Raw genomic sequence first — 12848 nt, 5'->3', positions numbered from 1 at the left:
GCCGTCACCTTTGTGAACACCCGAGGGGCACTGGTGAGACCGAAAGGAAGCACGGTAAACAAAGTGCTCGTGGCCCACCTAGAACCGCAGGTAACGCCTGTGGGCTGGCAGGATAGGAATATGGAAATATGCATCCTGCAAATCCAACGCTACCATCCAGTCTCCTTGGTCTAGGGCAGACAAAACCTGAGCAAGAGTGAGCATCTTGAATTTCTCCTTCTTGAGGAAGAGATTGACGTCCCTTAAATCCAAGATAGGGCGAAGGCCTTTGTTCTTTTTGGGAATCAGAAAGTAGCGTGAATAACAACCACTGCCTACTTCTGATATCCAGACTCTTTCTATGGCTCCCTTGGCCAAGAGAGCTATAACTTCCTCGCAGAGCAAAGCTAGATGGTCCTCCATTAGCCATTCCTTTGTCGGAGGGATAGAAGGAGGGAAAGACTGGAAGGGAGTAGCCCTTCCGTATGATCTGCAGGACCCACTTGTCCGCGGTGATGGAAAGCCATTGAGGGAGATGAAAACAAATCCTCATCCAGTGGAGGGGGGCTGTGTGGCGTCCGAACTCTGGCCAGACCCTCTGGGTCTGATGGTAACACGTCCTCTTCCGGGATGCTGTGAAGCCTGAGGACGGTGGCTAAACTGTGGCTGGCGTGGTACCACACCCCTTCCCAAGCCTCGTAAGGTGCGAAAGGCAGACTGCTGTCGTGCCAGCGCTGAAAGACCCAAGGATCTGGCCGTGGCTCGAGAATCCTTGAACCTCTCAAGCGTGGAGTCTGCCTTTTCGCCAAAAAGGTGAGAGTCATCAAAGGGTATGTCCATCAAGCTAGACTGGACATCCCCTGAAAAACCAGTAGGACGTAGCCAGGCGTGCCCACGTAGGGCCACTGACGATGAAATCGCTCTGCCCAGCGAGTCGGTTGTGTCCAAGCCGCACCGGATCGTAAACTTGGCTGCATCTCTCCCATCCTTGACAGCCTGGGTGAGAGTGTCTCATACGCCCTCTGGGACCTGGGGCAGCACTTGCGCCACCGTATTCCACAAAGTATGGGAATACTGGCCCAATAGGCAAGAGATGTTTACGGAGCTCAATGCCAGACTGGTGGAAGAAAACATCTTCTTCCCAAGCTGATCCAACCTCTTGGATTCCCTATCCCGGGGAGCGGAAGGGAAGGCACCACGGGAAGTAGAGGCTTGGACAACCAATGTAAGGAAATGCCTCCTTGGCATAGTTACCCCCCTGAATTTTTGCCTTTGCTGATGCCAAGTTATGATTTGAAAGTGTGCTGAGGCCTGCTAACCAGGCCCCAGCACCAGTGTTCTTTCCCTAACCTGTACTTTTGTTTCCACAATTGGCACGCCCTGGCATCCAGGTAAGTCCCTTGTAACTGGTACCCCTGGTACCAAGGGCCCTGATGCCAGGGAAGGTCTCTAAGGGCTGCAGCATATCTTATGCCACCCTGGGGACCCCTCACTCAGCACAGACATACTGCTTGCCAGCTTGTGTGTGTTAGTGGGGATAAAATGACTAAGTTGACATGGCACTCCTCTCAGGGTGCCATGCCAACCTCACACTGCCTATAGGTATAGATAAGTCACCCTTCTAGCAGGTCTTACAGCCCTAAGGCAGGGTGCACTATACCATAGGTGAGGGTGTAAGTGCATGAGCACTATGCCCCTACAGTGTCTAAGCAAAACCTTAGACATTGTAAGTGCAGGGTAGCCATAAGAGTATATGGTCTGGGAGTCTGTCATGCACGAACTCCACAGCACCATAATGGCTACACTGAAAACTGGGAAGTTTGGTATCAAACTTCTCAGCACAATAAATGCACACTGATGCCAGTGTACATGTTATTGTAAAATACACCCCAGAGGGCATCTTAGAGATGCCCCCTGAAATCTTATGGACTTCCAGTGTGGGCTGACTAGTTTTAGCAGCCTGCCACACACCAGACATGTTGCTGGCCACATGGGGAGAGTGCCTTTGTCACTCTGTGGCTAGTAACAAAGCCTGTGCTGGGTGGAGGTGCTTCTCACCTCCCCCTGCAGGAACTGTAACACCTGGCGGTGAGCCTCAAAGGCTCACCCCCTTTGTTACAGCACCCCAGGGCACTCCAGCTAGCGGAGTTGCCCGCCCCCTCTAGTCACGGCCCCACTTTTGGCGGCAAGGCCGGAGGAGATGAGAAAAACAAGGAGGAGTCACTGGCCAGTCAGGACAGCCCCTAAGGTGTCCTGAGCTGAGGTGACTGACACCCTCAGGGCTAGTAGCCACTGGCTACTAACACCCCAGACCTAAACACACCCCTAAATCGAGTATTTAGGGGCTCCCAGAAACCAGCAAGATAGATTCCTGCAACCTAAGACGAAGAAGGACTGCTGAGCTGAAAAACCTGCAGAGAAGACGGAGACACCAACTGCTTTGGCCCCAGCTCTACCGGCCTGTCTCCCCACTTCAAAAGAACTGCTCCAGCGACGCGTTCCACAGGGTCCAGCAACCTCTGAAGCCTCAGAGGACTACCCTGCATCTAAAAGGACCAAGAACTCCCGAGGACAGCGGCTCTGCTCCAAGAAAGAAGCATCTTTGCAACAAAGAAGCAACTTTGAAAGAACACACGTTTCCCACCGGAAGCGTGAGACTTTGCACTCTGCAACCGACGCCCCCGGCTCGACTTGTGGAGAACAAACACTACATGGAGGACTCCCCGGCGACTGTGAGCCCGTGAGTAGCCAGAGTTGACCCCCCTGATCCCCCACAGCGACGCCTGCAGAGGGAATCCAGAGGCTCCCCCTGACCGCAACTGTCTGCTTCAAAGACCCAACGCCTGATAAGGACACTGCACCCGCAGCCCCCAGGAACTGAAGGATCCGACCTCCAGTGCAGGAGCGACCCCCAGGCGGCCCTCTCCCTTGCCAAGGTGGTGGCTACCCCGAGGAGCCCCCCCCTCTTGCCTGCCTCGCTGAAGAGAACCCTTGGTCTCCCATTGATTTCTATTGCGAACCCAACGCTTGTTTGCACACTGCACCCGGCCGCCCCCCGTGCCGCTGAGGGTGTACTTTCTGTGTGGACTTGTGTCTCCCCCGGTGCCCTACAAAATCCCCCTGGTCTGCCCTCCGAAGACGCGGGTACCTACCTGCTGGCAGACTGGAACCGGGGCACCGCCTTCTCCATTGAAGCCTATACGTTTTGGGCACGACTTTGACCTCTGCACCTGACCAGCCCTGAGCTGCTGGTGTGGTAACTTTGGGGTTGCCCTGAACCCCCAACGGTCGGCTACCTTGGACCCAACTTTGAACCCCGTAGGTGGTTTACTTACCTGCAAAACTAACAAACACTCACCTCCCCAGGAACTGTTGAAAATTGCACTGTGTCCAGATTTAAAATAGCTTATTGCCATTTGTGTGAAAACTGTTTATGCTATTTCAAAGTTCCTAAAGTTCCTAAGTGACGTACCTTTCATTTAAAATATTGTTTGTAAATCTTGAATCTGTGGTTGTTAAAATAAACTAAGAAAAGATATTTTTCTATATAATAAAAACCTATTGGCCTGGAATTGTCTTTGAGTGTGTGTTCCCCATTTATTGCCTGTGTGTACAACAAATGCAAACACTACCCTCTGATAAGCCTTCTGCTCGACCACACTACCACAAAATAGAGCATTAGAATTATCTCTTTTTGCCACTATCTTACCTCTAAGGGGAACCCTTGGACTCTGTGCATGCTATTTCTTACTTTGAAATAGTACATACAGAGCCAACTTCCTACAACCAAGCTCTCAGGAGTGGGGTGTTGAGTCAGGAAACTAGGGTCGCTGGGAGCAGGTCTATGGCGGCCCACCGTCCTATTCAAAGGAGCCCCTGTGCTGGGTTTGGACCACGTACCCAGAAGGACGTCTGTAAGAGCCTCATTGAAGGGCAACAACGGCTCCGGTGTTGACACCCCCAGCTGAAGCACTTCTGTCAGGATATTCGTCCTGACTGGCACTGAAGGCAAATCTAGGTCCAAGACCTCAGCTGCCCTACGCACCACCATAGCGAAAGAAGCACCCTCCTCAGTAGCCACATTAGGAGGAGAGAGCATACCAGTACCTGGAGACGTGTCCAGTCCACTTGCCTCCCCTAGATCTTCTGGCCTCCCCTAGATCCTCATACCAGTCCGGTTGCAATCCAGATTCTAAAGGGTCCTCAGACCCCTCCCATTCCTCTCCTGCGTCTGGCTGTTCCAAATAATGCTCAGACAATGATCTGGGCCAAATTGGCTCCATCTAAGTCGGAGTCGACGTCGCTCCAGCTCTGGATCATCCGTAATAAGGATGGGGCTGCCACCGGTGGGTGCCGGCGGTGGAATCGTCGACGTCGGACCCAGCGCCGAAGGAGGCCGACTGTGAGAGACCTGCGCCGGTCCGGATCCGGTATCGGATCCTGGGGTCCCCAACGGCGCCGAGGCCGAAGCCGCCGGTGTCAAATCTGAAGGGGCCCCTGCTGACCCCCGCGGGCCCCGAAGACCCACCCGACGGTGCATCCCGCTCAAAAACGTGACGCATGGCCTCGTAGAATTCTTTTATCTGAGCGGGGGTCGATCCGGTCCCCGGAAAGGGGGGAAGACGCAGAGTCGACCCTGGCAACGGCTCCGCAGAACCGTGCTCGGAACGTCGACATTCCCTAGATGCCTCGTCGGCCAACGGGCGTGGCGAAGACGAAGTCCACTTGGACTTCTTCTTCTTCTTGTTCCTCTTACCTTCGAAAGACCTCGAATGCGAGGAAGAGGACTTGGGGCTCCGGGAGCGGTGCTGCGACCTCCTCCTACTGCGGGACCGTGACCTCTGCTGAGTCGCGCCGACTGAAGACGAACGTCGGGCCACAAGAAGCTTAAGGGATCTCTCCCTCAAGGCCTTCGGCGCCATGGCCGACAGTCGGAGCACGAGGTGGAAACGTGGTCCTTCTCTAGGCACCAAAGACAAACTCGGTGCGGATCCGTCACCGACATGGTGCAATGACACGCACCACACGGCTTGAATCCTGTCTTTCTTGAAGACATGACTCCAAACAGTCACAAAAGCGTTGAGAAACCGTCGAAGCAGGGTAGCTCTTTCCAAAACTGCGCTTAACCGGCACGGAAGGAGAAGAACTGACGTACGCATGCCGAGACGGCATCTCTATAGACAACCATGACGTCATAGACGGCTCCAACGACGCTGACGACGCACGCGGAGCTGGTCGACGCACGAGGATCCGAACGACGACGCCTGACGGCGTGCGCGCAGGGTACTGCTCAGAAAAAACTCCGGGTTCGAAGCTGGCGCCAGGGAATTCTAAGGTAAGGAAGCTGCAGCTAGAAGTCTCTATCAGATACAGATGTCTTCACCCCTCACTCCTCGACCTCTGGGGATAAGATTAGACAAGGTGAAACCTAACACATTTGCATATTCTTGTTTTACATACTTTCTCTCTCAAGTCACAGCCTTCAGCAGGCGTCACGTGGTCTTGGAGTACCGTGCTTCTCCATCAAACAACCCACTGTCTTACAGGTTATAAACAGAAGGCTTAATGCGGCTTATTTCACTGGCATTTAAAAACTCACATTTCAATGGAAACTGACTGCGCACTATATTCCGGTACTAATATAATAAAGAGTGCAAAGGGTGAACTTTGCTGTGTGTCCTGCTTGAGAGAGTTCTCCAAGGGCTTGGAGTAGAGCTTGCCTCCTGTTGGAAGTCTCAGGGACACCAAAGACTTCAGTTTCCTCGACCTGCAGCACTGGGAACTGTGTGTTTTTAGCTGCTCAAGTGGAGAAGCCTCTGCGACGCCGCTAACGAAGCTGCTGGCCGCACTGTGACCCGCTGACGCTGCACAGAGTCACATTGCTCCGCTTCGCACCGCGACCCTGGTCTCACTGACACCGTCAGAAGACGACTTCACTGAGCCGCTTGTCGCACCGCGACCTGTGGGCCCCGCACTCCGACACCGCCTGCTCACACCGCAGCCCGGGCCTCCCCGACGACGACGCTCCTGCTGACACCAGCACTGCTGCCTGCACAGTGGCCTGTGGACACCGCTTGTGTGGAGCACGAAGCACCGTCCTGTCCCGCACCGCATCCCGGCCCGTCGACACCAGCATCATCGACTCCAGTGTCGTCACCAGGCATCCCTGCCTCCACCATGGCCTGTGGACACCGCTTGTGAGGAGCGCAAAGCACCGTCCCGCACTGCAGCCCCGGTCTACCGATGCCAGCACCATCAACTCCAGTGTCGTCACCAGGCATCCCTGCCTGCACCGTGGCCTATGGACATCGCTTATGAGGGTCACAAAGCACCATCCCATCCTGCACCGCTGGCTTGGGCCTACCAACGACAGCGCTTCCGCAATGACGACTGCACCGTGATGCCTGCACTGTGACCTGTGGACACCGCATATTGCCCCGCCATGCTTCACACTGCAGCCCTAGTCTCACTGACGCCATTGGACGCCATCACTGAGCCGCTACCTGCACCGTGACCTGTGGGCACCGCACGTCGCATCATCCTGCTTCGCACCGCAGCCCCGACGCCATCAAGACCAGCGCTCCTGACTTCATCAGCCCACAGTTCTATTTGCAATGCGTGTGACTTCAAGGGCCCGACGACCCCTGCACTGACTCTGGAACCGACACTGCGACGTCACTCTCCGGAGCTCACTTCAAGGATCACGATGCCCTACAAATCCACTGTTCGCTGGTCTTCCCAACACCATAGCTGGCCGGCGACACTGGGGCCGGCTTGAACTGTTGGTTTTGTTGATCACAACGCCGTGATAGACCTAGGTGGGGCTACTGACTTCAAGGAACTGTATTTCCTGAGTAAACCTTGCAGAATTAATATTTTTATTACTGTATGTTGGACTTTTATCGTTTTTGGTCTTGTTTTAAATAGATAAATATTGGATATTTTTCTAAAACTGGGGTGGTGCCCTTATGTAGTGTTTTCACTGAGTTACTGTGTGTTCTGTCAAATGCTGACTGCTCATGCCAAGCTATCAAGGGGGTGAGCAGGGGTTATCTGAGCGGGTAGCTCCCTTATCCTGACTATAGTGAGGGTCCCTACTTGAACAGGGTGCAAACCGACTGCCAGGTAGAGACCCCATTTCTAACAGTATCTATAATAATGGGAACTATGTTGTCTTTTGCCCCATTCAGATCTAAAGGCAGCGCACATGCATACGATGACACATACTAGTAGTCACCAAGTGGGGGAGCAATCCCAGCAGTGGCAAGTAAGGCCACACCTCTTCAACTGCGTGATCCACAGACGCTTTATGAGGTCCTTACCCCACTGGTCAGCTTGTGCCTATGTCGCAGACTTACTTTTAGAAAGCATTACACAAGAAATCTCTAAATATTGTAGGCGCCTGAGTACCTTTGTCCCTCACCTACAACATATATTTCTTCAGTTAAAGGAGCAGTCCCACACAAACCTTATTTCTCCAAAATGGTTGCGGACCTTTCCACAGATCGTTCTGTCAATCTACGAGGCCTTTAATCCTTAGGTAACTGCTCATCACCAATGAAATGGAGCAGGTTGAAACAAAAGGGGTACTAACCAAGGAAGGAGCTATCTGCCAACTGGTTAAATTGGAATCACAACACTATCAAACCATAGTACATTTTGAGAACATAGCGTTATTCACAGCAGGGATTCTTCCAGCAGGGTGCTACACTGGGTCCACAGCAAGACCTCAGCAGGCAGACTAAGACTGGGCCAAAAATCCATGGATCAGATGGCTAAAGGATGCAGATAAGTTATGGAGGGAGCATCCCCATCAGCTGTAGCATCCCCTACTCTAAGACCAACATGATCTCCAGGCCACAAGACCAACATCCTGATATGGCTTTAACAAACCTCTGCAGGTGAGCCGTAGACACTGGTTACAACTTTGTGATGCACCGGTAACTAAGCAGAACTGTAAGAACACAAACTCAAGGATGCAAGTATTCCAGCTTGGTGCACTGGTCTTAGATTGTCACTACTCACCAATGCAAACAAGTGAGTCTAGATGCATGGATTTCCACAAGGGCCCTGTCTTATTTCGCTTCTCTTTTTGTAGGTCTGCAAGGTTTCACCTGCATAACAGTAAGCTGCCTCTTGAGAGTGATCCAGTAACAGAATTCATTAGAGTTTAAAGACACAAATCAAAACTAAATCCGAGCACCAAAAACATGGAAACAGGAAGGGGATTTTACATATAAAGTAAGTTTTAAGAATGAAAATCAGTGTCACTTAACCCAGCAAGGTGAAGGCCTGCTGTATTTCCTTCATTAGGTTTCTGTACAGCTCATTCTGCCACGTGTGTAAAAGCGTCCACTCCTCAACAGAGAAACCAGCAGCAAAATCCTGGAACGTAACTGGAGCCTGGAAGAACAGGTTGTAAATAACATTGATTAATGGCGTGTTCATAAGCTGCACTGCAGAGAAAGAAAATACACAATGAAGACATTTTGGAAAGTTGGACATATACTTCCCATTACCTTCTGTGTTAGCCACATTTGATCTGACGAAAGAAAAATTGTAAACACTATTAAAAATCCATCATAGCTTGTATTTTCTACATTGCCTAAACACACAAATAAGTTTGACTTTGCCGAAGTGGGTCGTTTGCAGGTAACCACAAACCAACAGCTTAAGACACTCTCCCTTAATAGGCAGGCAGCTAAGATAGGGTAAGTTTAATTGCAATTAGTGTAAAATATACTATTTTGAGAACAGTGAAGCAAGAATAAAATATATAACAGAATCATGGAAATCACAGTTCCCCTTGATTACTTAAATACATATAAAAAACAAAATAAAAGAGCAAAGGGGACCACTCCAGACCAGCACCTTTGATGCAGGATCAACGCAGTTCCAGAGGAGACGCCATTGCAGCTGGTGCCTGCAGATGCAAGGGGGTGACTCCTTCACTCCAAGGGAGATTCCTTCTTACTTTTTGTGCAGGCTGAAGATGCCCCACCCTCAGAGGATGCACAGCCAGGGAAATGTTGCAGCTGCTGGAAGGAGCAGGGGAAACAATTTTACAGAGTGGAGTCGTCGCTGAAGTTGCAGATTGTCGGTTCTTGGAGCATCCAGTTGCAGTCCCAGTAGCCGGAAGATGAAGTAAATGATGCAGAAGAGCCCTGCTGGAATCTTGCACATCGAATCTGAAGATGAGAGGGAGACCCTAATAGCCCAGGAAGGGGGGATTGGTCACCTAGCAGGGTAACCACATATCAGAAGAGGGCTGTGACGTCACCTACCTGACCTGGCCACTCAGGTGCTTCCAGGCCTCTGCTAGCCTTGGATTCAAGATGGCAGAATCAAGTGGCCACCTGGAGGAGCTCTGTGCACCACCCCTTGGGTGGTGATGGATAGGGAGTGGTCACTCCCCTTTCCTTTGTCCAGTTTCATACCAGAGCAGGGAGTGGGGGTCCCTGGACTGGTGCAAACCGGTTTATGCAAGGAGGGCACCAATGTGCCCTTCAAAGCATACCGGTGCTTTGGGGAGGCTACCCGTCCCGAGCTATGTAATACCTATTTCCAAGTGAGAGGGTGTTACATTGGAGTGGCTACTCCCAGATCTATGTTCCACTGTATAGTCCATTCCCTTTAGGGGTATGGACCTCATCAAATGTTTGGGATTTTCAACTTTCTTCTTCAACCATAGGAGGGGCTTGTGGTCTGTTTGAACAAGGAAGTGGGTGCCAAACAAGTATGGTCTCAGCTTCTTCAAGGCCCAGACCAAAGGGCAAAGGCCTCCCTCTCTATGGCTTTTTCCTGGGGGTCACCCTTCTGCTAATGAAAGCTACAGGTTGGTCCTGGCTCTCTTAATTCAGTTGAGACAGTACTGCCCCTATCCTACTTTAGAAGCATCTGTCTGCACAATAAACTGCTTGAAGTAATCAGGGCTTCTTAGTATAGGAGCAGAGCACATGGCCTGTTTGAGGTCATCAAAAGCTTTTTGGCCTCTAGCTGTCCATAAAACTTTCTTGGGCATCGTTTTGGATGTGAGGTCATTTAAAAGGGGCTACAGTGGATCCCTAGTTTTTAATGTACCTTCTATAGTACCCTGTCAGGCCTAGGAAGGCTCTGACTTGGATCTGAGAGGTAGGGGAATTCCAATCCAGAATGGTCTGGATTTTGCCCTGTAGTGGTTGAATGTGGCCTCCACCTACCAGGTGGCCCAGATAAACCACCTTTCCCTGCTTTATTTGGCACATTTAGGCCTTGAGAGTGAGACCTGCCTTTTGCAGGGCCTCCAGTAAACTCCCAAGGTGGACCAGGTGATCATCCCAGGTTGAGCTAAAGACAGCTATAGCGTCAAGATAAGCTGCACTGAAGCTTTCTAGGCCTTGGAGAACTTTATTCACCAGCCTTTGGAATGTTGCAGGGGCATTCTTCATTTCAAAGGGCATCACTGTAAAGTGATAGTGCCCACTAGCAGTGGAGAATGCTGTTTTTGGTTTGGCATCCTCTAACTACTTCATCTGCCAGTGGCCAGCAGTCAGGTCAAAGGTGCTCAGATACTTGGCAGAAGCCAGTGTATCTATTAGCTCATCTACCCTATGGATAGGATGAACATTTGTTTTAGTTACAGTTTTGAGGCCTCTATAGTCCATGCAGAACCCCACCTCTCTTTTACCATTCTGAGAGTGAGGTTTTGGGACCAGGGCTACATGATTAGCCCAAGGGCTTTCTGACGACTCAATAACTCCCAGGTCTAGCATCTTTTGCACCTCAGTGTTGATGCACTTTCTGTCATGATCTGACTGCCTGTAAATTTTACTTTTGACAAGCAGTCTAACACCTGTCAATGGTGTGTTCACACAATGCAGTTTGACCAGGGGTGAGAGAACAGTTCAGGAAACTGGCCTAGGAGATTTCTGCAATCATTTTTTTGTGACTCAGAGGGGCAGTCTGCAAGTACAATCCATTCTATTGAGCCATCCCTTGTACTGTGGGAGAAGAGGTCAGGGAGAGGGTCCCTCTTCTTACTGTCCTTCATCAGTTGCCATGAGCAAGGTCATGTCAGCTCTAACATAATGGGGCTTCAGGCAGTTCACATGAAGCACCCTGTGGGGGCTTCTAGGAGTGCCTAGGTCAACCACATAGGTGACCTCACCCTTTCTCTCCACACTGGTGTGTGGACCACACTCCATTTGTCTTGGAGTGCCCTGGGAGCCACAGGCTTCATGGCCCACAACTTTTGTCCTGGCTGATACACAGTCAGCACAGCCTTCTGATGTCACTGATTTTGCAATTCTTGGCTGGCCTGAAGATTTTTGGAAGCCTTCTTCATGTATTCAGCCATCCTGGATCTAAGGCCTAATACTTAGTCCACAATGTCCTGTTTTGGAGGCTTGAGAGGTTGCGCCCAACCTTCTTTCACAAGAGCAAGGGGACCCCTAACAGGGTGTCCAAAAGAAAGTTAAAAAGTGGCTATGGCCCATTCCCTTTAGAGGAATCTCTCTATAGGCAAAGATGAGGCATGGTAAAAGGATATCCCACCTCCCTTTGAGTTTCTGAGAGTCCCATGATCATGCCTTTGAGTGTTTTGTTAACCCTTTCAACTAACCCATTGTTTGTGGATGGTAACGGGTGGTAAACTTATAAGTTACACCACAGTCTTGCTTTGCCCCAAGTGACCTTCAAGGGAAATGTCATGTGCCAGAGTTAACAGAAACTCCCTGAACCTCAGAGGAATGACCATCTCCTGGTGGCACCAGGTTTAGGGTCCCTTGCTTCTGAGTAAAAGAGGCTGTTATCCCAGTACACTTTCTGGGTGCCACTGACATCCCCTGCCTCTTGTGCTGCAGCTTGCTACTTTAAGATTTCCAGTGTGAGACAGGTTTTCTGTTCCGTACTGAGCTCCTCCCTGGTGGGCCCCCCTGCACACAGGAGCTCAGCAGTGCCAGCTTGGAGCTCCTCTGGTGTAGGTTTCACCCAAGGAGTAGATTCCTCTTCCTCAGGAGTAGAATCATCACTGGAAGCTAGAGCAAGGGGTAACTTTTTATCCCGTTTGCTCTTCTTTTGAGGAGCCTCCTGGGCTCTCCAGCCTTCCAGACTCCTGGGCTTCCTATTCTCTTTGGCCTGTGCTCTGTTTAGGGCAAAGATATGCCAAGGGCTGCCCAGCAGTGCTGCATAGGCCTACAACTCTACTTCAGCCCAAGCTGAAGTCTCCAAGCCATTACCTAGCAGACATTCTACAGGAGGATCAGAGGACACTACAACCTTTTTAGGGCCACTAACCTCTCCCTCCCCCGCAGCTGAAGTTAATAACTGCCATGGGGTGGCACAAAGTGTTACTGTAAGCATCAGTCACTTGGTGCGTATGACCAAGTAGGTGTTGCTCGGGTGACACCAGTTTTTATGTCCCCATAGTGACATTGGCACCTGTGTCTCTGGAGGCATCCGCCTCAACACCACTGGGATGCTTTCTGTACTTGTCCTATTAACAGGACAGGCAGCTAGGGTGGCAAAGTCCATGCCCCCCATCAGAGACCAACACAGCCTCAGGGCTCTCCCTTGCTAGCCCAAAGTCCACTACAGTCCCCAAGGTGGGCCTAGCTACACTTTTGGACTGACTACTACTATTAGTGTCACCACTATCACTGCTATTGCTAGGGGCACTAGAGGCAGGAGCGTTAATAGAAGTGCTAGGGGCCTTGGTGCCTTTCTTAGACAGGTGCTGTCACCTGCCCTGTGGCCTTTGTTCTTACAGATGTAACACGACTGAGACCCTGGGCACATCACTCACCGACTGTGACCCTGGGCACATCACTCACCAACTGAGACCCTGGGCACATCACTCAACGACTGAGACCCTGGGCACACCACTCAACGAC

The 12848-nt window shown here is 51.2% G+C and overlaps 1 pseudogene; it reads right to left on the bottom strand.

Annotated features, from left to right (window-relative positions):
• LOC138246704 (oocyte zinc finger protein XlCOF6-like) overlaps nucleotides 1–12848 on the bottom strand; it is a 96573-nt pseudogene that overhangs the window by 82878 nt on the left and 847 nt on the right.

The sequence above is a fragment of the Pleurodeles waltl genome, chromosome 7 (assembly GCF_031143425.1).
Source record: "Pleurodeles waltl isolate 20211129_DDA chromosome 7, aPleWal1.hap1.20221129, whole genome shotgun sequence".
Lineage (NCBI taxonomy): Eukaryota > Metazoa > Chordata > Amphibia > Caudata > Salamandridae > Pleurodeles > Pleurodeles waltl.
Note: the sequence above shows the minus strand (reverse complement) of the source record. Positions and strands in the feature narration are given on the sequence as shown.